Source organism: Fukomys damarensis, unplaced genomic scaffold (assembly GCF_012274545.1).
Source record: "Fukomys damarensis isolate Sample0158 unplaced genomic scaffold, DMR_v1.0_HiC HiC_scaffold_14, whole genome shotgun sequence".
NCBI classification, from domain to species: Eukaryota; Metazoa; Chordata; class Mammalia; order Rodentia; family Bathyergidae; genus Fukomys; species Fukomys damarensis.
Genome location: NW_022900926.1, coordinates 83,484,697 through 83,510,048, shown reverse-complemented (window position 1 = coordinate 83,510,048; position 25,352 = coordinate 83,484,697).

Sequence of the window (25,352 nt, the reverse complement as noted above, 5' to 3'; positions counted from 1 at the left end):
TTTATATCCAAAACCTTCCCAGATTCCCCTTTCCCTGAAAGTTCATGGTGGCTGGGATTCTTTGTTCAAATCTTGCAATAGGCTTTAAACCTCTAGGTCAGTTACAGCAAGCCTTTTAGAGCTTTCAATGATAGTAAACAGTCTGCTACGTCATATGTGCCATACACTCACCAACGCTGCTAGGTCTTCATCATTGTTCAGAAATGTGAGCCTCCCAAAATGGTCACATTCCATCTTGGCCAACACCAACTCCCACCTTAAATTCCCTGCAGTTTCTTTCCAGGATGTCACAATATTTGGCAGGAGTAGACTGTGTGGCTAAGAGCACAGATTGTCTACAAGGCCAACAACAAGTTGGTGTGCTTTTCAGGCAGCAATTCAGTCAGTCTGCCTGGACCCCACACTCAGCCCTGAACACCAATAAGCATGCCTCGATGACTAAAAAGGATGTCAAGCAAACTGTAGATTGTTAAAAGCTCACTTGAAAACTAGGAAGTTTCTGGAGGTGAATATGACATGTCAGCTATCGTTAACAGTGTCAGATCTACACTGTGTCTCAACTAATTCTCAGCGATTTGTTTCTACCAGGATTTCCCAGTATTAACCTCTAGTTCTTTATTTGCCTCCATCAGCCGCAACTCTAGACTGTCTTGAGTAGTTGTATCTGTTATAGTGTGACCTAAATGAAGCTAACAGTTTGCAGACCAATAGCCTATCAGGGAGATACCAGTGGAAAGGGAAAGGTCACCAGGGGAGGAAAAAGCAGAGGGCTCAAGTTGGAAAAAACAAAAAACAAAGAAACAAGAAAAAGAAAGGAGAAAAAGACGGCTTCACTAAATTCTATTATACTGAGAGAAATTTGCATAAATGTGAGGAGAAACTGGCCACTGAGCCCAAGGTTGAGGGACCTTTGTTCACCTTTCCAAGAGTACTTTTGTGTTGGATTAGAGTAGGTACAAATTCTCAGTGAGAAAACCCTCTCTGTAGTGCTTTCACACTTCTGAGAGCATTTTGATTAGGAGGACTCAGCATACCCAGCATTCACCTCAAACTTTAAGAAGTTGCAGCAGTGGGTGTTGGCAGTGGCTGGACAAACTAAAGGAGAGGTCTTTGACAGTGCCTTTCTGTTTGAGATCAACTTTCTTTTGGGAAGTTTGAATCAGAAGTGTGCCTTCCCACTGACTGCAGACTGGCAGGTGAACCGTGAGTGACTGACATGATCAAAACTAGATCCTCTAAATAAAGATATCTCATTACTAGTTTTCCAAAGTGTTGGCAGAATCTTCAGTCAGGGCAAGATTATCAAGAAAGCATCACTTGCCATCATCTAGAGTTAGTCATTAGAGAAAAGCAAATTTTAAAAATTGAGAATTTGACCTCTTTGCTCATTGTCATGGCTACCACCCTAATACCACCCACCACCTTCCTTACCTCCACTAATACAGGCAATACCTAATAATCTTTCTACTTCCACTTAGTCCATATTCAAAAGACAACCAAGATGACTTTTTAAAAATAAGCCAGCTGGACATGGTGGTGAATGCCTGTGATCTCAGCACTTGAGAGGCTGAGGCAGGAAGATTGGCACAAGTTCAAATCCAGCCTATGCTCCATGGTGAGTTCAAGGCCAGCCTGAAATTCATAGTGAGACTGTGAGACTCTGTCTCAAAAATATTATACACACACACACACACACACACATACAAACACACACACAAACATTTGTAAATCAGACAGTGTTATTCCTCTATTATAAACACTCTAAATATACTTTACAACACCAGGATAAAATCCAAATTTTCACCATAGAGTATATTTAAGCAAAACCATGACAGAATGTGTTATGCCCCTCCTGCTCCTTGAATTTCCCAAGTGATAAATCCTTTACATTTTTATTTTAAAAAGAGAACAAAAGACACTGCTCCTGTGTGTCTTTCTGCTCTTTACTTTTGCCTTGACACTGTCCCTTACACATCAGTTTGTTTATTTTGACAGTTTGGCATCTGGTGCATGCTCTTCTTCTCCACCCCAAGACCTGCTATCATCCTGAGAGAATTCAGTACCCATTTTAACCCGTACTGTATAAGATTTCAGTCTCCTCATGTCCAGTTACCATCTAGAAACATTCAAACTCTCTTAATTTACTACTTTCAAAGTCAGCTAGTAAAGTATCCCAAGAACCTTCTCTTTCGACTGCTTAGGAAGGATTCCCATTTAAACTTCACTGAGATCTCTATTTCATTCACCAGTCTTTTTGTTTCCAATCTATTGTAAATCTTGACTGTTACTGTACCTAAAATAACTGTAAATAATTACTAAGATCTAGTTAGTGATATGTACGCTGTAGGCTCAGGAATGAAATATACTGATCTTTGCCAATTTATTTTGAAATATATTAAAGATAGCGATGGAAGGAATGATGGGGAAAGGTTAGTTAATGGGCACTAAGTTAGAGAGAAATAGATAACAATAATACACTGTATATTTTTAAAAGCTAGAAAAAATATTTTTAATGTTCTCACCATAAAGAAATTATGGACAGATAGGAAAAATCACATAGTACTCCATGAAATATATATATAACTTTAATGTATTATTAATGAATCAATGATGCTTTAACTCAACGAATTTTAGCAAATGCATATAAAACAGTCAAGACTGACAATATTATCACTTCCTAAAATTCTCATGTCCACTCATAGTCAAAACCTGCAATTTCCCTAAGTCACTTTTAAGAAGGGTCAAAAAAGTTTCTTAATATTTTCCCACAACTATAAATATAATCTCTTACTCTACAATTGTTACCAAGTACTGAGCACTTCAAGTGGCAAGAAAGTGGCTGCACATGAAATTCTTTGCCATCTGTGAAACTTCCTATCCCAGCTTCCCAACTATCCTTATGTGTATCTCCAGTCTATCCCAAAACCAAAGGTTTGCAGATTCCCTCACTCATGCACAAGATGTACACAGAATTTCATGTGAGAAATTCATTGTAAAATGCTGTTTCCTTTTACTTCTTCATGCTCCACCTCATCTGCAGAATATACACATACACACTACATCTCTCTTTCTTTCTTTTTTTCTTTCTTTCTTTCTGTCCTTTTCTTTTTTGGTACCAGGGATCAAAATCAGGACCTTTAGCTTGTGAGGCAGGCCCTATGTTTCTTTTTTTTTTTCCTCATTGAGTTTGTTGGTACTTTTTGGTATATAATAGTTACATTCATCATTGGGATCTTGTACCTTTACATGACAGGTCTTGGTTCTCGTTTTTTCCCCATACCCCTCCCCTCCCTTCACCCCCTCCACCCTTTCCTATTTAAAAACTTTGTTTCCATTTTTTCATTTTCTCATACTTTTTCTTTTCCCTTATTTCCTTTCCAGGCCCTACATTTCTTAATAATGTACCCTATCATTTGATTATTTTGGTCCACTCTCTGATTCTAGGTAAATCAATAATCCAATCTATATGAGCTTTCATGCCTACTTTTTGGCTCCCTTAAGAGTATGCTCATCTTTTTTCCCCAAATGAATCATCAAATAAAAATATAGTATACTTTTCATTTCTGAGATGAGATTAATACCAAAGTTCAGCTTTGCTCTACCTGCATTGAACTTATAAGTTGGCCATGAAGCCCTTCTCATGGCCATGGCCATAGTTATTATTTAAAAGCCATTTGGAGTGCATAAATAAATATACATCTTTAAAATGGTAGAGTTTTAAAACCACAACTATATTTTTACTTCATTATTTTTTTTTTACTTTTAAACTTAAGACTATGAAAATTACGTCATGCTTACTGACAAAATTCCTGGGCATGTTATCTCCATTTTAAGATTTTTTTTTTCAAATATTTAAAGCCAAAATTTTTACTTACAAAATGAAGATTATTGTGGCATTCTACCTTTCAAAAAATGCTGTCTCCTACTAGGAAAGCTAATAGTTACTGTTATGCTTATGTAACTAAGAAAAGCATTTCTGATGAGCACTACTGACCATAAGGACATGTGGCCACAATAGGAACAGAGATGTGTTAATCAAGTGACAGATCTTTTATGATAAGTAATGTTAAACAAATCTGTGAACAAGTGTTCTGGGTAATTAGTATTTGATTTTTCGTATTCAAGGTTCTTTAAAATGGTGAGGCCACATTATTGTTAGGTTAGGAAACCCTTGTCAAGTGAAAAAGCCTTAAAATGCTCATTGTCAAGAGATGCTGCACAGGACTTACACAGTGCTGCAAAGACAGAGAATAATTTCAGAGTCCCATCCTAATCACAAGAGAGTGAAACTCTTCACAGTTTCTCATTAAAGAGAAAGGGATGTTTTATGTGTAAGATTTAACCTTTCTACATTTTTGGTGACAATGTAAAATAGTACAACCACCCTAAAAATCAATATGGAAATTTTTTTAAAAGCTCAAAATTGAAATTCCATTTGATCTAGCTATCTCTCTTTAGGGTACCTTCCTTAAAAAGTTAAAGTCATCATATTACAGTGATGCATGTTTTTGGCAGCACAACTTAACAATAGTTGGAAATGGTCTGTGTATCACCTTCAACAGATGAATGCATAAAGAAAATGTATATACACGATGGAGTAATATTCAGTCATAAACGATAAATTTGAGTCATTTGTAGAAAAATGGATGGATCTTGAGACCAAAATGTTAAATGAAATAAATCAGACACAGGTTAAGTACTGCATGGTTGATATTATGCAAGAAAACAAAAATATAACTTTTTATAAAATTTACTCAAAATTTTTATAAAATTTTACTCAGTCATAAAGAGTAGGAAATTGGAGACATTTATCGCTAAATGGATGCACATTGAGGCCATACTCTTATGTGAAATAAATAGGACACCCATGTGATAATACCGAATAGTATCTCTGGTGTGAGAAACTGAAAGTATAAATAAGGGTCAAAATGTATGATAGATAATGTGAAATAGGAAGAAAAAGTCTAAAGGGGAAGGAGAAGTAGGATGGGTAGGGGAAGGGAAGGAAGGAAAGGAACAAATATGATAAGAGAAAAAAGTGGAAACTAAGTCTTTGTAAATATGGAGGTGTGGGGTTGAAGGGAGGGCAGGGGAATGGGGGAAATTAAGAACCAAGATTCATCATGTAAAGGTACAAATTCCCAATGATGAGTGTCATCCTATTGTATACCTAAAATGTACCAATAAGCTTAATGAATAAAAAAAAGCAAAATAAAAGAGATATGTTAGGAAACAAGGAGGTAGATTTTGTAGACATTGGGAAGGGATCTGGGAAAGGGGAGAGGAGAAAAGGGGAATCAAAAATTATCAAGGTGCAATATGTATGTGCACCAGTTCCCCAAGATGAAAGCAATTGTTACGAATGTAGGTAGGAAAAATTGCCTAGATAAGATAAAAGTTCAGAAAAGTTATACTCATTCAGTCCATCTACAGGAAATCAGCCACTCCAAGTATCAAATTTCTTATAATTAATTATTGTCAGTTTGTTTAACATCCTGATTGTTTTGATGAGAAATGCTAAAAATTATCTTGTCAAATTTAAAGAGGTTAGAAATAAAATGCCAAACTTAGCGATGGCAGCCAAAACCAAGGCTTTGTATTACCACCCACTTATGTTCATTCCACTGTCCCTCTATTCTCTAGACTTAAAAAATTAGCAAAGAAGCTAGATCAGCTATGTTTTGGGTCAATTAATATCACCTGTACTATTACCCAATGCAAGAAAAGTCCAGGTACAAGAATTCCAAGAGTTGTTCCTTTTCCAAACACAATGTCACATTTTTGTCAATTATACAACTACAAGAATCCTTTAAGCAACCTAAATGCTCTTCTCAAATAAAAAATCAATCCTAACAAGGTGTAATAACTTATTCTAACACTTTAAGTGTATCCCATCTACTCATAAGAGGAGACTCTAACTACACACACACACACACACACACACACACACCTCTACACACACCCATGTGCACACACAATTTTCACTCCTCCCTTCACTAGAGTTAAACTTTATCCTTTTCCTTTTAAAATTACAAGACACTAGACTAGGGCAAAATCCATTAATATTCAGGATGTGCCCGAATAGCTACAACACTAGAATGATCTGGAATTTGATAATATCTGCAGAGAAATATAAATCCTGAGGAAGCAGCCATGGTAGTGAAACAACCCTCATGAAGGACCAGTGGACAAAAATGGCTACCAAGGAGTATGACTCCTATAACCACCTACATACCTCACCCTTTGGCTTCTTTAGGACACCTTGCGCACACTGAACTATGCTTCTCTAAAAGAAACTGTTCAGGCTTCTACTGCCTCCGTACAGGTGCTCAGTCGCTGTTGTTGCTTTGAGATGCTCTGTGGAGCTTCATCACCTGAACTTCAGCCCTCTTCATTGCACCATGGGGCCACAAGTGGCTTCTTCCACAAGACTATAAACAATTGAGTACAGTGGTTTTGTTCAGTGGGATTCACTGCTCTGTAGCAGGTCCTGGGACACATAGGCAATCCATATACAATGGCTGGATACAGCTAGAATTAGTCCTCCTACAGATGGCCCAGCAAGAAAATCACAGCATTGTGGCTAGCAGAGCCCAGATTAGAAGTTCAGGCTCTGACCATCCAGGCATGTTATGCTTTTCACACCCCATGAGGTCGTTTGGGGGAAAATTGATTTTAAAAAATTGGAACTAATCTTATGGAGTTAGAAGCTTTAGTTCCCAAACAAGTAAATATTTAGTCTCTTAAAACTTAATTCCAGGGAAGAAGTAATCTGGGAATATATACACAAAGAGGATACAAATTAGTTTTATTTATAATGTGACAAGATTAAGTTGTTTTAAATTTAATTCATACAAGTCCTAATTTATTTGTTCCAAATCCAACCTGATTAATAAATACAGTAAAATCTAGGGATAAAAGATTTAGTTAATTTATTTTTTTGTAGAATATTCATATTAATCCTGAAGTATTTTCCTGAGCCTTAGAAAGAGAAATGAATTTACATGGTAAAGGATTACTACTTTGTAGGCAATATTCACACTTACTATCCTATAAATAGATAATATTTTTACAAGGTCCAGAACTCAAAGCAACATTTTTAAAAAGTATACATTGAAAATTTTTGACTTCACTCCACTCCTGTCTCACCTCATATGCATAACCATTGTGAGTAACCATTTTTATTAGCTTTTTTATCACTATCCCAAAACGTCTCCATAAAAATATAACTAAGTGAATGTTTTTCATCTTTGATAGATAAAAATTAGCTTAGGGTCTACACAGTGAAGCTCCTTGCTTTTCCAGTTAGTAGTAAAGATATTCTGGAGATCTCACACCAGCCTGTCCACACTTCACAAATATGTAGTCCTGCAGTGTGATGGTGGTCATATGTAATGCTTTCTTTTTACGTAAATGTAGCCTTTGGCTGCTGGAAATCATGCCGTATTGAACAAGTTCCACATATGCCTTTCTGGATTGTGCAGGCATATTTTTAGAGTAGGTCCTCTGAAGTGAGATTTCTGAAATAAGGAGTAAAATGCAGCCATCATTTTGATAGTTATTAGTAGATAAATCCATCAGCAACAGTGTATGACTCACTGGCAGAGTGTGCTGTCACTTTTATATTTCTGCCAATCTGATACATGAAAAAATAGTATTTCTTTTATTCCTCTTTTTGAGGGGGACTGAGCATCTTTTCATATGCTTATGGGCATTTCCATAGTTTTCTGTAATTTAGCTATTCTCACCTCTTATATTTTGTCTATGAAGTTACTGGTCTTTTTCTTCACAATTTTAGGAGCTTTTTGCATAGGAAGGAACTTGTACTTTTGTAGGTGATATAGGTAGCAAATATTTTTTACTTGTCCATCAATTATTTTGCGGTTTTGGGATTCGGGGGTGTTCTTTTCCTCATTTAGAAATTATGATCACATTGTCTTTCTCAACTTCACACAACACCAGAAGGTAGCACAACTATCTCCATTTTGCAGAAAACACTGAATTATAGATTCCTATAAGTAATTGTCCAGTAACACACAAATCAGACCATAGATCTGACTTTAAAGTTAGTAAAATATCCATTATGCCATACAGCTTTTTCACTACAGAGATAAAAGAATGAGAAAAGCAATACTATTGAAACTTCACATTAGCTGTGTTTTCATCCTCACAACTCTATAAGGGGTATCTTATTAGATTCATTTCTATTTACAGGTGAGAATTTTACATTTGTAAGTAGTAAATTCCCTCAGAAAAGCTTAAGTTCTCCATCCAGGATCATCTGGGATCAAGTTCCCATAATTCATCTCCAGGACAAGAGTGTTTCATCTTCACATTATACAGCCCCTGCATTTAGAGTTCAGTGGTAGAAATAGAAAACAGCAGCAATAATAAAAGCCAATTAAAACACAAAATAGAACTTTCACAGTGCAGTAGTTCTCACCTTATTTGTTTGTCACCTTTAACCACGTCTCATTTGTTTTAGATATAATGACAAAGTATGCCCACACGGCTGGGCAGCTTCACCAGAGGCTGCCTCTGCACTCAGCAATAACAATTATGGCTCCTCGCTATGCATTTGATGAAATGCAAATCGCCACAGTCCAGCTACTTATGGGGGAATGTTACTCTCAATTTACAATGTTCACCAGCTCTGGTGAGAGGGCAGGTTTTGTGGAGGACTAACCCGAAGGGGCACCAGCACTCTCCATTCTCCTCATTATACTGAGTAAGATTGAGTTCACAATAGGTCACACTAACTAACTGTCAGCAAAGTAACTAAACTAATGTATGATTCTTCCTAGACAGCACTTCTTACTGAAATTTTATTTAAAATGATGCTTTCAACCTGTTGGTACCAGAGATCAAACTTAGGACCTTGAGCATATGAGGCAGGCACAGAGCCACTGAGCTAAGTCCCTGGCCCAAACTATATTTTCTATGATGGAAAATTCGAGGATCCCATTCAATGTGAGATCAATGTACTCTTTGGTTTGTGGTCTCTGGGCCAGGAACACATTCCCACTGAACTGAATATCAATTACTGAAACTCTTATAAATGATCCCCTATTCCTCTCACTGAGGAGACAGGCTGGGTATCTGTAACCCATCTCCAATTTGTGTGCTTACTTTACTCTCAACTCTTATTACTTACCATTCTGTCCTTATAATTCCAAAAGTCAAACTGTGTGTCAACTAAATTGATTTTATATACAACAGACTATCATTATATATGCTAATTATTTCATTATCATTTTATTCTTTTGAACTATAAAAATATTATTACAACTCTACCAGATCCAAACTATGACTCAAATTAAATAAGTGAAGTCTATTCCACATGCCTAAGAATTTCACTGAATTTTCCTCACTCTACACACACCCATAAAACTTCACTGGAAATCTGTAATTTGTATATCTGACAAAGGAAGAGTCAGGGCACATCAGAATTACTTTTTGCTTATGGCAATTGTCTGACATACTAATTGCTACTAAGTTAAAGCAAGCTTTTTCTTAAAATTAAGTTTTTTTGCTAGTAATTGCTTTGAATCTAACATGTGGAAACTTCAAATCAAAATAGAAATTAATGTTCAAAATATAATCTTATATTCTAAAAATATGAGTCTCTATATGCTACAATAAAGTCACCCAAAGAGCATACTAAAATCACTTGGAATTTCACTTTAAAGTCTTATTTGTTACAGGACAGATAACACATGATTTTATCATAAAGAATACTAATCTAGATTATATGTTTAGTATCCTGATTCCTTTGACCTTCAGTTAATTTCAAACACAGGCTTACTTAGTACAATCAAGAGAACCGCTTTCTGTTCTCAAACTACTCTCAATATCACTACACCTATAGAAAGCTACCAGCATATTCCACCCAGAAAAAAAATATATTATATAAAATAAAACCATGGCTCCTTGTGATTAAAATGAATGAAAACTGCCAAGAAAATCCAAATATGTTTAAACCTACCCTAAGAATAAATTGATAACTTCTCTTTATTATGTTTATTTGTTCATGTCTATGTCTGTTTCTGATTTTGTTTTCATTGAATTCATGAATAAATCAGTGTTTACTCTTTTCTCTTTCTTATTTTGGGGGGGGTGTACTGGGACTCAAACTCAGGACCTTGGGCTTGCAAGGCAGGTGGCAGAACCACTGAGTTAAATCCATGGTCCACTCCGTGTTTATTCTTTCTAAGCCCTGTATCACTTTTTAGTTAAGTAACCTGAATCTAATTCAGGAAAAATTGGGCTTTAGATTTTTGCAATATTTCTAATCTCAGAAAATTACCTGTGTTCACGGAGTCATAAATGACTATATCCAGGGGGTTTACTTTTCATCTGTGCTCTGAACTTATAGAGAAACTACAGCTACATTTACCTATCTAGCTTATGGGTGATTTTTACCCCAGAGGGATCTGTTTGATCTTTTTTGGTATTATTCATCTGACAGAAACTCCTTGAAAATATTGTTGTCTATGTCTTATGCTTATCATATTATTCAGTTAGTTCAGATCATTCTTTCTTTGTTACCAAGTTGAATTGTTCCTTAAGAAAACTTGGAAAACTTCTGATTGTGTGTCACCTTGACCATAACTGTGCCAAGTAATTTTAGGTTTTCTTCAGTTTAAAATCACTTTTTTCTCTTCTTACCTATCTTTAAAGGGAAGTGAGGAGAAAGAATGAACCTAATGAACCCATTTACCATTTACTCTTTCAATTACAACATATCTACTAAGAAGGGATTAAACTACCACCAATCAGCAAGAATCAAAATTTCACAGAGCTATGTAAAATAAAATGTGTATCTCCCCAGTTACCAATTATGCTTAAATAAATAAGCATATCTAACATTTAAATCTCTGCTTTAAAGGAAGAACACTAATATTGATTTGCTGGGTTGTGGTTAAAGTCTTAGATTTGTTTTGGTTTTCAATACTTTTTAGACAATTTTTAAGCTCATTACTTTCTTACCTGCAACTAAAAAGACCTCTAAAAGGACTCTAATCCAGGTGTAGTCTCTTGAAAAAGGCACAAAGAAAACTAATCCAGTCATAGTAATAAGCAGAGAAAAGGACAACCTACTTAAAGAAAAAAGGAAACCTAAATTTAAAAATGGTAAACTAGATGCTTTAACACTTAGCTTATATACCTTTCACACTTTCTAAGTAACATTGCCAACTACTGTTTTCTTTTCATCTCCCAAACTTTGAAATATAGGTGAAGGAATCAAAAAAACTTCATATTTATAATTAAAGAAAATAATTTGAATAAAAGTCTATAAGAAATATTTAGCCAAAGTAGAAATGCAAAGAAATCAGCCATGCTATTTAGTTATTAAGAATGAATAATATCCATGAAGACTAATCAGTAAAATCTGCCATAATCTATTAATTTTAAATGGATACTATGCTATAATGTATACAATATGATCTCATTTGTAAAATGAATAAATAAAACTAAACATGATAGAAAGATATATTTCTGTAATCATAGAAAAAACACAAACCAATAGTTTAGTTCTCATAGACAGATGTAATTAAAAAGAAAAAAAGTATATCTATATTTATCCATATATCTATATTTCTTTGGCTCTCAAAATTGATGTTAAATCATAATTATTTCATAATTAAAACAAAAGGGGAAAATACTATGAAGGATACATGCATCATATATGAGAATTTCTCATTCATTTCAATATATACTTTTTCAATCCTAAGAACTGGACACGTATCTTAGATATGGTGGACTTAACTACAAGCAATAACAAACGCACCTCAATCTGGCTTAAATAGGACACTTATTGGTACTCATAATCAGGGAACAAAGGCTTCAATACATGGGCCTTTGTGGATATTCACCCAAACCATAGCACATCTCTGCCAATACATGCTTGTTAACTTTCATACTGTATATACAACTCTGTGATAAATCTATTAAATTAGATTCCCTCTTAAACTAGATCACCTAGGTGACAGTATGGAGGGCAGATTTACAGGTGATAAGATGTAAGTCTTTTACAGAAATCCTAGCAAGAAAGGAATTCTGAGGGACTGATATATGCTATATGGGAATGAAAATAAAATAAAAGGATAAGCTAAGAAATGTTTCAAAAATAGAACAGTGAAAACCTAGGACCAAGGATAATGGGAATATTATGACGACAAAATGTCAGATAAAACAGAGTTCTGGCCTATTGAACTGGTTGAAGTTCATAACATACCAAAAAATGGGGAATAAAAGAAAAAAGGAGGTGTATACTGTGGTACAAATTGGGTGTGCAGAAGCATGATTTTTTAAATATACTTGATCTTGCTAAAAGTCCGAGACATGATTGAATTTTTTTAATATAGACAATGTATTTTAGGAACATACAAATGAACATAAAATAAATCATACTCTTCTGCTCAAGACTGATTTGTGATATATATATATATGAATAAAGTATATATGTGTGTATGTGCATTTATATATCATTATCAGCAAATTAATGAGAATTGAAACCAAGGCTAAAATGAGATAATAAAATGAGAATGAAGAAGACAGCCTAGGAAATAGCCTAGGCATAGTGAGAAGAATACTAGGAATTGAACTCAGGACCTTCATACTAAACTATATCTTCAGCCCCTTTTTAAAATTTTATTTTCATTATCTTGAGACATTATTTTAAGTTCCAAAATTGCCAAGGCTGATAATGAACTAAGAAGCTTAATTAGTATTAAGGTACATCCAGTCTGACTGTGAGGAAATGCTGGTAAAGAGGAGACACAGGGGAGAGAAGGCAGTGAAAACGAAGGCTTCTAAAAGACAGCAGGAAGAGGGCATGCAGAATAGTATGGTAGAGAGTAACAAGAATTTTTCATCTCAGGCAGGGAGATTTGCAATCCTTGCTAAGGAGTTGTAAAATATTCACCTTTATCTTGAGACTATGTGCAAGTTATTTATGATTGTCAACTTGACTAGATTAAGAGAGCCCTGGACAGGTGATGAGATTGTGAAGGTACTAACCCACTGATGACTTCATAACTGAGAGGGCTGTTAGAAGATGGTGCCTAGGTGGAGAAAGTATATCATGGGGGAAAATCTTGGAAACTATATCTGGTCCCTGGCCTCTTCTGCTCCTCTCAAGCTCTTCCTCTGCCCTCTTCTTCCTGGGTGCCATGAGTTGAGCACCTTTTCTCTTACCTGTCCTTCTGCCATGATATCTCTGCCTTAGAGTAACCATGGACTGAAATCTCTGAAAATATGAGCCAAAAATAAACTTCTTCTCCTTTAAGTTATGGGTGTCAGGTATGTCACCCCACGCAATTAAATCCCAGCAATGAAAAGCTGACTGAAACTATGTACCAATCGGAGTTTCTCCAGTAACGATTTGATAGGAAAAGAGTTAAGAATTCAGTGTTATTTATTGTAGCATTCAGCAAGAGTCTACAAAGAAAAGATTTACCAAGGCTAAAATGGGCTCATCTGAAAGCAGAGGAATGAAAATTATAAATATGCTAAAATGGAGACCATTTCTATCTGTGCCTGGCAATCTAAGATGGCTAAAATTTCAATGAAACAAAATCAGGAGTAAGGAAAATAGAATGTTTCGTATCAGCTTAAATTCATGGTTGGAAAGGTGAGGAGAATTCTTACTGGAAATGAAAATGGGAGATAGTCTCACTCAAGTCTACTGATATGTAACCTAGGACTGAAAAACTAGGGTAGAGCATGAGGTTCAAGAGGTGACAAATTACTGCGGACTGGTGCCCTACATATGGTTTGATGTTATTCCTAGAAAGAAGCCATTTAGTAGAGGGCCAAGTACATGGACCAATGTGTAAGACTAATGTAGAGTAAGCTACTAAATTTGAAATTCCCAGGCTGAAGCAGAAACAACATGGCAGAGAGCACAGCAGAGGAAAAGGTGCTCAACCTGTGGTAGCCAATAAGCAAAGAGAGAAAGGAGGATACACCTGTAATTTAGATTAAATGACAGACAATTTAGGTAACCTTCATAGAATCTCATTTGTTCAAATGTTTTTTTCTGACTAACCTCAGTTCTTGAGGCCCAGGAAGCCACTTCATAAAGTTACAGATTAAGATGTGGGTGATATACAGGAACTTTGGGGAAATCTTGGATTGGGTGAAATATTTTCCTGGGAGGCAGACAGCCATGATATCATGTACATAATTGGAATCATAATCAAGGAAATACAATAGAAACTTAGAGTTATGCATAGATCCTGGGAGTAAAGTGAACATATAAATGGAAAAAATTAAGAAATGAGATCAGAAGATAGGATAATCTCATCCATGAATAATCACAAATGCAAGGCCCATGAGACTCAGAAGGCATTTTTTAAAAATAGGAAACATCTGTTTTTCATAGTTGATCTTCAGTGACAATTCCACATGATCCTCCACCCAGAGATTAATTGATCAAAACCACTACTCCAGGGCTGGGGATTTAGCTCAGTGCTTTCACTGTCTGCCTTGCAAGTACAAGGTCCCAATTTTGATACCCAGTGTGTGGGAGTGAGGGAACCCTACTCCCATGTCTAGCCATCGGTCATAATCAGTGATATTTACTTAGATTTGAACAAAACTGAGCTAGCTCATAGCTGGGTCTACACACCTGCACCAGGAGAATAGGATCTTCTACAATTATTCTTCTATGGAGCTGTACCCAATCCATCTCAGTCCTATGGACACCTAGTGTCCACTATCTTACTGGAATACCCAGAAGATAAAAAGGAAGAATACCCAGAAGAGTAAAAGAGAAAAACCAGCAGTTGTTTAGAAAGCTTAAATATAGCTGGGCTGCAACAATTATTAATCATTTGAATAGATGGAAGAAAATATTTCCATATGTCAGTGGTTTCCCTGAGGTGTAACTGTAAACAGACATGCTGACTAGCCTGCACTTTTATATACCTATTTCCTCCACTCACATGGTTTCTCTCCATCCATCAGCCAGTGAGAATATATGACTACCTGGTCAGCTAAAATACTACGCACAGACAACTCACTTTGTAGCCTAGAGTAAAAAAAAAAAAAGAAAAAAAAATTGTCTTTGTTGCTACCAAACACTCTGGTTCCCATTGGCCCTGAACAAAATTTGTGCCAGCAACCAGAACCTCAAGACACACTATCACATTAATTAATACACCAGTATAGTGGCAGGTGGTGGTGGAGATAGTCACTGCCAGGCCAGGATGGCCTGACATGGTCTGAAATATTTCAATAAATTCTGCATGGTGTCCCAGGAGGAGTTTGGCTCCTTATGAGTGTTGGAATGCTTATTTGTTGCTCTGCTCACTCAAGAGACTAAGATGGTCACTCATTCTGCCTCACCCACAAATTTATCTGGAATACAAAATTAATCAATAGTGCAAGGCCAAAACGTATTAGGGGAAATTGTTCTAGAAGAGTGTCAAAAGAGAAGTAAAGGCTGAACATGAAGTAGTTATCTTGGGCCACTATTAAATGGTAAAGGAAGCCCACAATCTTGGTTGAGATTTCCTTTCCTTGGGGCATAAGTAGCCAGAAATAAAAAGGTTATTGCTGTCTCTGCTGTGGCAGAAAATATTGTTTAGACCACAACTCATTTCCTTTTCATCTGTGGCACACATCTAGACCATACTTCTCAGTGTTCATTGCAGGAAAGTTTATATGGTGAGCCATCATGGTGAGCCTTGACATAGGCCTAGCTATGATTGAACTTTGAGTCACCTCGCCGGCACAGATGTGCTGTCGCCCATACCAATGGGCAAGTTCAGCTGGTAGCAGATGTAACCCATAATGGTTGTTATTGTTTCCCTCTGGAATGTGTGGGTGGTACTCTCGTGCAGCCCTCTCTCCCGTGCAGCCCTCGCTCCCATGCAGCTGAAGAGTATAAATGTTTACACTTTTGGTTTCAGTTTTAGCCTATGTATACCCCACCCTGAAAAATAAACGGGGCCTTGCTACGAAGAGAGCATGAGCCTGGAACTAAGTTCGTGTTGTTCTCTCCTGTTCTTCCCTCGGGTTTGGGACCTGCTGGCAGGATTCTGACATTGCGGCTTGCTACAAGTGGCGCCCGAACAGGGACCTGAGTAAGAGGGACATCGAGGAGAGCGCCCTGCAATCCAGGGCACTACAACAAGAACCGTGACTGATCCCCGCGGCTCCTGCCAGTGAGAGACAGGGGACGATAGTCCTGATCATGGCAGTAGAGGGAAATGTTGTAGAAGAGGGTGCCGCCAATGAGAGACAGGGGACAATAGTCCTGATCATGGCTGTAAGTAAGCGTGTGCCGATGAGAGACGGGGTGATAGTCCTGATCATGGCAATAAAGAAAGTATCTGCCGGTGAGAGACAGGGGATGATAGTCCTGATCACGGCAATAAAAAAGGAACGGGCTGCTGGTGAGAGACAGGGGACGTTAGTACTGATCACAGCAGTAGAAGTAAGGGCCACTGGTGAGAGACAGGGGACGTTAGTCCTGATCACAGCAGTAGTAACAAGGGGTGTAAGCCCTCAAATTCTTAGTTAAAGTATGGGTCAAATGGAATCTAGAGGTTATGTGGGCAACTCTATACAAAAGTTGCTAAAAGTACAAGGCATTAAAGTTAAGAAGGCTCAATTGGAAGCATTTGTGAAAATATCGAATGAGGTTTGTCCATGGTTGTGTGACGAAGCTGAGATAAATCTAGAGGTCTGGGGAAGAGTAGGTAAACAGCTGCAGAAGGCCTTGACCTCCGATCCTGATAGGTTTCCGGAGAGCTTATTTTCCTATTGGGCACTCTTAAATACAGCTTTGAGAACTCCACCTCAAAAGGAAATATCTGAGGCTCTCGAGGAGGTTCATGAGGAATTGGAACAAATTCGAGAGGAAAAATTTCAGGCCTCAGAGCCCCCTCCAGAGCCTCCAGATAGTCCTCCACCCCTGCCTGCTGATCTCCCACCAGCGCTGTCGCAGCACAAGGAGCCACCTGCGTCTATCTACCCCTGTCTTCCTGTTTGCGAGGAGCACTGGCCACCTAGCGCCCCGCCATTGAGTGACGAGGTAGATACACATCTCGCTCAGTTACGACTGACATGTCAGAGGCGGGAGGAGGAACTCCTACTCGAGCAGAAGCTAGCTCAAATAGCCCAACAAATGAGAATGTTAAAGGGACAACAAAGATCTGAGGAGACTCCTCTCCCTTTGGCCGACACTGTAACTGCTATCTCGGGAAAGGCAGTTACTGGGGTATCCCCCATGAGTCAGCCCACCCTTGCTGAGCATGAACCTTATGACCCCACGCCATTGGAGATGGCAGTAACTGAGGCAAGAAATAGAGGAGAGGAAATTTTTGGGTTTCCAGTTATTCAGACTCAACAGGGTGGATATGAGCACCGGCCAATAGAATTTAAGTTGGTAAAGGAATTAAAATTGGCTGTTAATCAGTATGGTACAAATGCTCCTTTTACAACTGCTGTCTTAGAGTCACTTTTTATTAAGAAGGTTATCATAGTCAACTAAGATGAAGGCGTTTATGCTTTTAGGTTGCCTTCTGATAGTTCCCATTGTGGGAGAAGTTTTTTGGGCTTCTGTTCCCTTTTTTTCCTTGGCCACAGGGAGTGAGCCAGGAAGCCCCTCTGTTTCCACAGTTTTTCACTACCAATAATAGCCTAGGTCTTCCCTGGCAACATTATGAAGCCCCTGCTTCCATTAATGCTTCTTTGGATCTTCCTTTAGATACCATTTGCTTTACCTTTAGTAATGACGTGAGCAACACCACCTGTCTACCCTTGACAGAGAATCATTCGGTTCGCTCTTGTTCTCATTTTTCTCACCTTTTTGCCAAAAACCTTAATCAGTTGCAATTTAACTGGTATCAGACAACTTGAAATATTTCTGGTCCTCGCTTTAATGCATCATTTGATGGTAATTTTCACCCCCTACCATACCCAGCTTCTCGTCCTTTGGGAGTGGAATGTTGTTATGAAAATCGAGGCCAAAACACACTCTTGCCATGGGAACAGTGTTATCCCCAACTTGCCTATTCCTACAATTTCACAAAGAATTTTGGAATTTACGGCTTTCCCGAGCCACAGAAGGGTGAAAATGTTTTTGGTATGAGCCACCTTTGTGGCCTATATGCTTGTACCTCATTTAGACCTTTTTATTTTCTCTTTCCCTCCAATATGACCTGGTATAATTGTTGTACCAGGTATTCTATTGATCTTTCCGGCTCAAAAGGATCTGGGTCCAGTAACGATAATTGTCCTGTAAAATTTAGCCCCGTTGTCCCCGAATATCTGAAATCCGTTGCTTTTTCAGCTTCTGGAGTATGTGTTAGGTCACCTTTCGTATTGTTGTTATGGACTAATAACTCACGGTTACCCAATTGCTCTCAGGAATACTGTTTTCTCGGTCAGTGTTGGTTTCCTGCTAAGTATAACCTAACATCTATGGCTGTCTTGTGAATTCCCATTCAAGTGTGGATTCCTTTGAATACTTCTAACCACTTCTCCGCTGTTGTTTGGGCACAGATTTCTTCCCCTTCTCGCAGGAAAAGAGTGGCAGTTCCCATGGTGGCGGGCATCATTGCTGGCATCATAGCCTTGGTGTCTGCCATCACCTCTGCAGTGGCGTTAACAGGAACTTTGCAGAACGCAGCCACCATCAATGATCTTCAAAACACTACAACCATGGCTTTACGAACCCAACAGCACATCAACCCTCACATTGGAACTGGTTTGGCTATACTTCAGCAACAAATGGACTTATTAAATGAAGAAGTTGAAGGATTGTGGTTGCATACTCGATTGGACTGTGATCCCAGATTTCAACAACTCTGCCTTACTCCCTTTCCTGTCAAAAACCATTCTGAGGAAGTTAGATGACTTTCGTTATTGTTGTGAGGGTCATTTTGGAATCGGACATTTCTAAATGCAACTAATCAGTTGTCATTGGACATTGAGATCTTGTCTGGTGTTCATGCCAATTCTATCTGGCTTGATTTAGATTTTGCTACAGAAATTTGGGAAAATTTGAAAAAGATGTTTTCACCTTCTTGGATTGTTATATGGCTTATTGTTATTGCTGTTATGGTTGGTTTGTGTATTTTGGGTTACTGCTCATATCGATGCTGGAAGCATTCCCAGTTTAAGTATGAGAGTTTAGCTATGGCTGTACAGGCTTCTTTGGATGACGATACAACACGTGTGGCAATTTACTTGGCTCAGGCTCGGTGTGATTAGATCCCCCGCCTTGGGATACTCAGTGACGGGTAAGGACAGAAGCTTCTGTCTACCAACCTAAAACAGGTCATATTGGGACATAAGCCCTGCGACTGATGACGGGTAAGGAGATAGAAGACTTCTGCTGCCTAAGACAGAGGTTCCTTGGCTGATGCATGATGAATGACTAGCATTCTTCATGCTATCAAAGAGAGATGGGGGAATTATGGTAAACCATCATGGTGAGCCTTGACATAGGCCTAGCCATGATTGAACTTTGAGTCACCTCGCCGGCACGGATGTGCTGTCGCCCATACCAATGGGCAAGTTCAGCTGGTAGCAGATGTAACCCATAATGGTTGTTATTGTTTCCCTCTGGAATGTGTGGGTGGTACTCTCGTGCAGCCTTCGCTCCCATGCAGCCCTCACTCCCATGCAGCTGAAGAGTATAAATGTTTATACTTTTCGTTTCGGTTTTAGCCTATATATACCCCACCCTGAAAAATAAATGGGGCCTTGCTACGAAGAGAGCATGAGCCTGGAACTAAGTTCGTGAAACTGCTCTCCTGTTGCTCTTCCCTTGGGTTTGGGACCTGCTGGCAGGATTCTGATGTTGCGGCTCGCGACAAGTTTATCCATGTAGCCAAATTCTTTCTCTGGCATATGGATGAAGGTCATGAATATATACCCTACACTTGGCACACAAAGATCTCTCAGGTGTGCAGGCTTGGGATGCCTTTTATTTATTCCACTGGCTGGATACTAGAACCAGAGAATTCACATGAAGATAGCAGAGCTTCCATCATCCTAGATTCCTAAATTATTGTATGAAGCCAACTACAAGCATGTGAATTGGACTGTCACTTTCTTAATGAAACTATTCTTATGTTAAACCACTGATTTCAGGGTTTATTGCCCAAAAGCTAGTGCTGTTTTAATGAATACACAGACTGACATCCATGTCACTTTGGTATGGTCAGAGTAAGAACACCAGAGTTTTGGTTGTACCAGGGGACATGATTGCCTAAATGCTCTGAAAACGTATTATTAGGAAGACAATTTTAATTTTAGTGTAAGAAGGAAGCAAAGCTAACTACTAGAAAAGCATTCCTAATTGTCAAAGTCAACAGAAAAAGATACTGTAAGAGTATGTAATGAGGTTTGAGCCAGGAGGCCTGTAAGCAAGCTAGGTTACAGAGCACAAGACTATTAGTATAGAATGAGAATAAAGAAGATGTGAAAGCCACGGTTCTGTATCTTGGGTGACAATGAAGGAAAGCCTCAAGGAATAAAGGAAATGAGTGAATCCAGGTCACTTCAGCTCCCACCTTTGACAGTCAACTCCCCACCCCATTAACTTGCTGAGGTCTCTACCCACTAGTCTTATTCTGCATCCTTGGGGTGGGTCACTTGTTTCATCTGTTCTTGGTCTGCAACTGTGTTTCTTAGATTTTATTATTATTTAGCTGTGTTGAGGCCAACAGATCAGAGGATGCCTACCACTGAAGAAAGTTTAGTCCACTGAAATGTCCCAATGGAAAGAATACAACCACAGAGAGCCACATGAGGAGTCACTGGGTCTATCACAAGATAAAAGGAAGGAGGTTACTGTGGCTAAAGCCTTCATTGTAGTCTCCTAGAGAGGAATGGGTGAGGCAGGGTAAATAGACTTGGCTTTAGCTAGTTTGAATAAGGTCAGTGGGCTCTGGGCATGATGCTATTCCTGGTTGTTGGCTATTTGGCCCTAGAATGATTAGGGTGCTTATGGTATAATGGTGACCTAGGGAAAACTTGATAGGGAAGGGGAAAGTGCTCGTGTGTGGGAATTAATTCTGCTGCTCAAGACTGACAACTGACCAGTCTACAGTCAAGGTCACCAAAGTAGTCAAGATAGCATTTGAAAAGCTGTGCTACAACCTACCACTCTCTTGTCAGTGTTTTCATTCTCCATTCCTAGTCCTCATCTATAACTCAGATTTTTTTTTTTTCTCATTAGCTAAGATTATTGAGTGTGCTGCTATGGCTAAAGTCCCTTGACAGAAGAGGAAGGGACTGCCATTTTCAACGACGTTATGGGAGCTCACTTAACCTTCTAACTCCCATAATATCACTGTTGGATAGTCATTCTTGGGATTATATTAAAAGTATCAAGATGAGCACCTAGACTGTAGATGGGGCATAGTGCCATGAGACCCTGCTTTTGAGAATCAGGACTCATGACCGGAATGACAAGTCTCCTTGTCCTCCACAGTCCCATGGCCAAGATAACATTCCTAAATTGGGAGGTATCTGGCCTGATTAGGAACTTCACCAGCCTGAGTCCCGCCCACGTCACTATCAAAATTAATCCTATCTTTCTAGTTGCCACTATTCTGAGCGCCCTCCTGGGGAAAAATACTTAGCATAAAGTGTAAGACCCAAGTTTTCTGATCAAGGTGGTCTCCCTCTTTGATCTTTGCTCAGAATATAAAGACCAAGTTTTCTGGACAGAGAAGCATTGCTAACAACCCCGTTTTTGTTCCTCTTTTTCTGATTCCGGGGTGAACTTATCCCTCCCCGATAGTTGCTTAGTTAGAGATATTATATGTTTTGCTCAGTATAGAGATCCCCGATAGTTGCTTAGAGAGATACTATATGCTTACATGCAAAATATATAAGAATAGAAATAGAGTGCCCCCCATTGAGCTTATAGGTATAATCCCTCTCATGGGTATGAGATAATTCCCCTCTTGTGTACCCTAAGTGTCCCAACAATAACCCTTAGTAATGAAAAGTTAAAAATAGTATCAATCCTCAGCCCTATATAAGCATATCTTGAAAATGGGTTGGGGCCTTCAGTTGGAAGCCGCTGTGATGGTGCCACTGGAGGTCCAAGCTCAAGTTTGCCAGGCTCGAGCCTGCAATAAACTCCTCATGTAATACATTGGACTTGACTCCTTGGTGGTCTTCTTGGGGATTTCGCAACATAAAGAAACTGCCAGTATTTAGCTTATTGTTTCTCAAAGGTTTTCTGTTGTCCTGGTCTCTATTAGCTACCTTTCCTGGACTGTCTGCATTTCTGCCCTATAGTCAGACAGTCTCTGAGGATAGAAGAACCAATAACGCTTGATAAAAATCTTAAGTTCATTTCCTGTGCTCCTTGCTTGCTAATGAGAAACTCAAGATGTTAAGCACAGATGGATACGCATGTTTTTATCTATGTCAGACCTTGTAGATAGATTCTGAAAATTATCAGCCACCACTGAGTAGTGCTTAGAAAAGATGAACCTAGTATACCCCCAGATAAAGAGGTGAGGAATAACAGAGATTACCAAAGCTTAGCACCAAAAGACCAAGGAAGAGTTTAGGCCAAACTAAGGGCAGACAAGAGGCAAGGGGATAAGACACAAGGTCCAAGGTAGACTAATCCGATCAAATTCTACAGAAAAAAATTTCAAGAATAAGGGGAAAAGTAAGATGAAGGAAATAAGAAAGCAGAGTTAAGAGGTTGGATAATCAATACTACAGTGTGCAAAAAGCCCAACTTGTGGTATCCACGCAATAGAAGTTTGTGTACATGTATTTCTACTTTATGAGTTATGTGGCCTCTTAAAATTCCACTAAACAATTGGAGCCCTATTTTTCTTATAAAATGGAACAATAATCTCTACTTCCCAGAACTATCATAAGAATTGAAGATTGTGTATTTAAGAAGACATAGTACTTGTACGATTTAGGAGGCATCAAATAAGTGATGGTTGCTGTTGACTTACTACTGCTGTTGACTTAAACAGCTGTAATATTCTTAGCGAGGAAGCTGACACCTGAGATCATTATTTATAACACTTACTTTGCATCCACCAACATTAAATACTTAGTTAGTATTACATAGGTAGTGCGCAGATTAAATGGATACCTTTTACATGTAAAAGTTTGAGCTGTTCGCCAAAAACACAATACTACCCATCCACTGCACATATCCTAATGTTTCTTGTTTTTTGTGACTATCCATCTTTGTTTTAAACCACCAGTTTTTAAAAAGTTGTTACTAAATATGTTTTCCTCATTTCTATACAATAGGCTGATTTCTTTTTTGTTAAGCCAAGTTTTTGTTCTGGCACCATGTCAATGCACCTTTTTGTCTATTTATACATGTCACACCTTAGGTTGAATTTTTATTCCCAGTTTCTTCCTGGCAAGGATAATGAGCACAGCGAGCATATTTAATAAATGCTACATAATAATAACTATTAAATGTTCCTTTAAAATCTCAACCAGCTTTTCTATCTTTAGTTTCTACTGTGAGATAATTACATACTTCCCCAAAGCTATTTATAGCCCTTGTCAGGAAGAACAGCTGAAAAGAAAAAAATGTATTCACAGTTCTGCCAAATATATGGTGAAAGTGATTAAAACTCTGAAATCCTTTGCAAGTGTTTAAAATGGCACTTGAACTGGGTGTGGTGGTGCAGGCCTGTAATTCCAGCAATCTGAGAGGCTGAGACAAAAAAATCACAAATTCAAGGCCAGGCTGGGCAATTTAGTGACTTAGCTAGATACTGCCTCAAAATAAAATAAAACAGGACTAGGAATGTGGCTCAGTGGAAAGGCCCTGGGTTAAACTCCTGGGAAAAAAAACCAAAAGGGAAAATAAAAGTAGTTGACATATGGTATATGGCTATCAAATTCTATCAGAAAACTTTTCCCCAGAAAAATTTATGTGATGAAGCTATAGAATACCTCACGTCCATGGCTCCATTATTACTCATTTATCAACATATTGAGATTACATACTGAGAAACAGTGACAGAAACTCTTCTTTACATGTTGGTGTTAGCAGTCCATCCACACCTGCCTTCTTCAGCTGCATCCTGAGTCACGTCCCCTCTACTCATTGAAGAGCTGAGCTCCAGTACATTTAATTAAGATTAGATGAAGCTACAGATCAGCTTTAAAAATCAGTGGAACTACGGACCTCCTTCATGTTGTGAATTGGAGACCACAGGCCAAAAATATACACCTGTACACAACTCAAAGGGTGCCAGGTTTAGTAAATCAAAGTTTAGCTACCCTATACACTCTATTCATAGATCCCCAAACTTTCCTAGATATGGCAACAGACAACTCTGGAATTACTTTCTCCCTCCTTCTAGACCACACCTCCAGGGACCCACCTCCTCCAACCAGACCTCACCTCCCAATCTCACATTTAGCTATAAATTCATCAATGGGTTAGACCACTGATGAATATTATGCTCCCATGAGCCAATCACCTCCCAAAATACCCACCTGTGAGTACGCAAGGCTTTGGGGAAACACCTGATATAAACTATAACATCCCTTAGGTCAAGGAAGTTAGATAGGACTTGGAGATGTAAGACCTACACACGGAGCTCTTGCTACTTAAGAGTCTATTTGGTTTGAATAAGTGCATTATGAGTTTTACCACCAAGATCCTGTTAGAAGGTCCATTTCCAGACTTCTAAGCATGCTAATCCTTGCAAGGCACCATGATAGGATGTGGGGAAACAAGAAGCAAACATAGTATCCTGCCCTAAGTGAGTGTGGCATGTAAGAGAAATGGGTGAAAGAAGAAAGGATGGCATGAGAAATAAAAATCTATTTGATAAATCCTTCTTTTTCTTTTCATCTTCCTATTCACTATTTATTGTTTACTATGTACATTTTCAAGAGAACCCTTTTGTCTCAAAAAAAAAAAGATCAGACAGAAACTATTACTTAGCATTAGTAGCCTTCGCACAAATTAATAAAATACTGTGATTTCTTGTAGTCTAAATTATAGCTTTTGAGATGATAAAAACTTTGGGGAAGCTGTACAAGAAAAATCCATCTTTCTTCCTGTCACAGCAAATTTTTTTTCTATTTTAATTGTTTACTGGTACATTTTAGGTATACAGTATGATGACATTCACCATTGGGAATTTGTGCCTTTACATGATGTATCTTGGTTCTTAGTTTTTCCCATTCTCCCACCCTCCCTTCAAAACCTCCACCCCTCCCTATTTACCAAGACTGCATTTCCATTTTTACCTTTTCTCATATTTATTCCATATTTATTCCTTTCCCTTCTTTCTCTTCCCCTAACCCTTATACTTCCCCTTCCCCTGTGGACCTTTTCTTCCTATTTCACATTATCTACTATA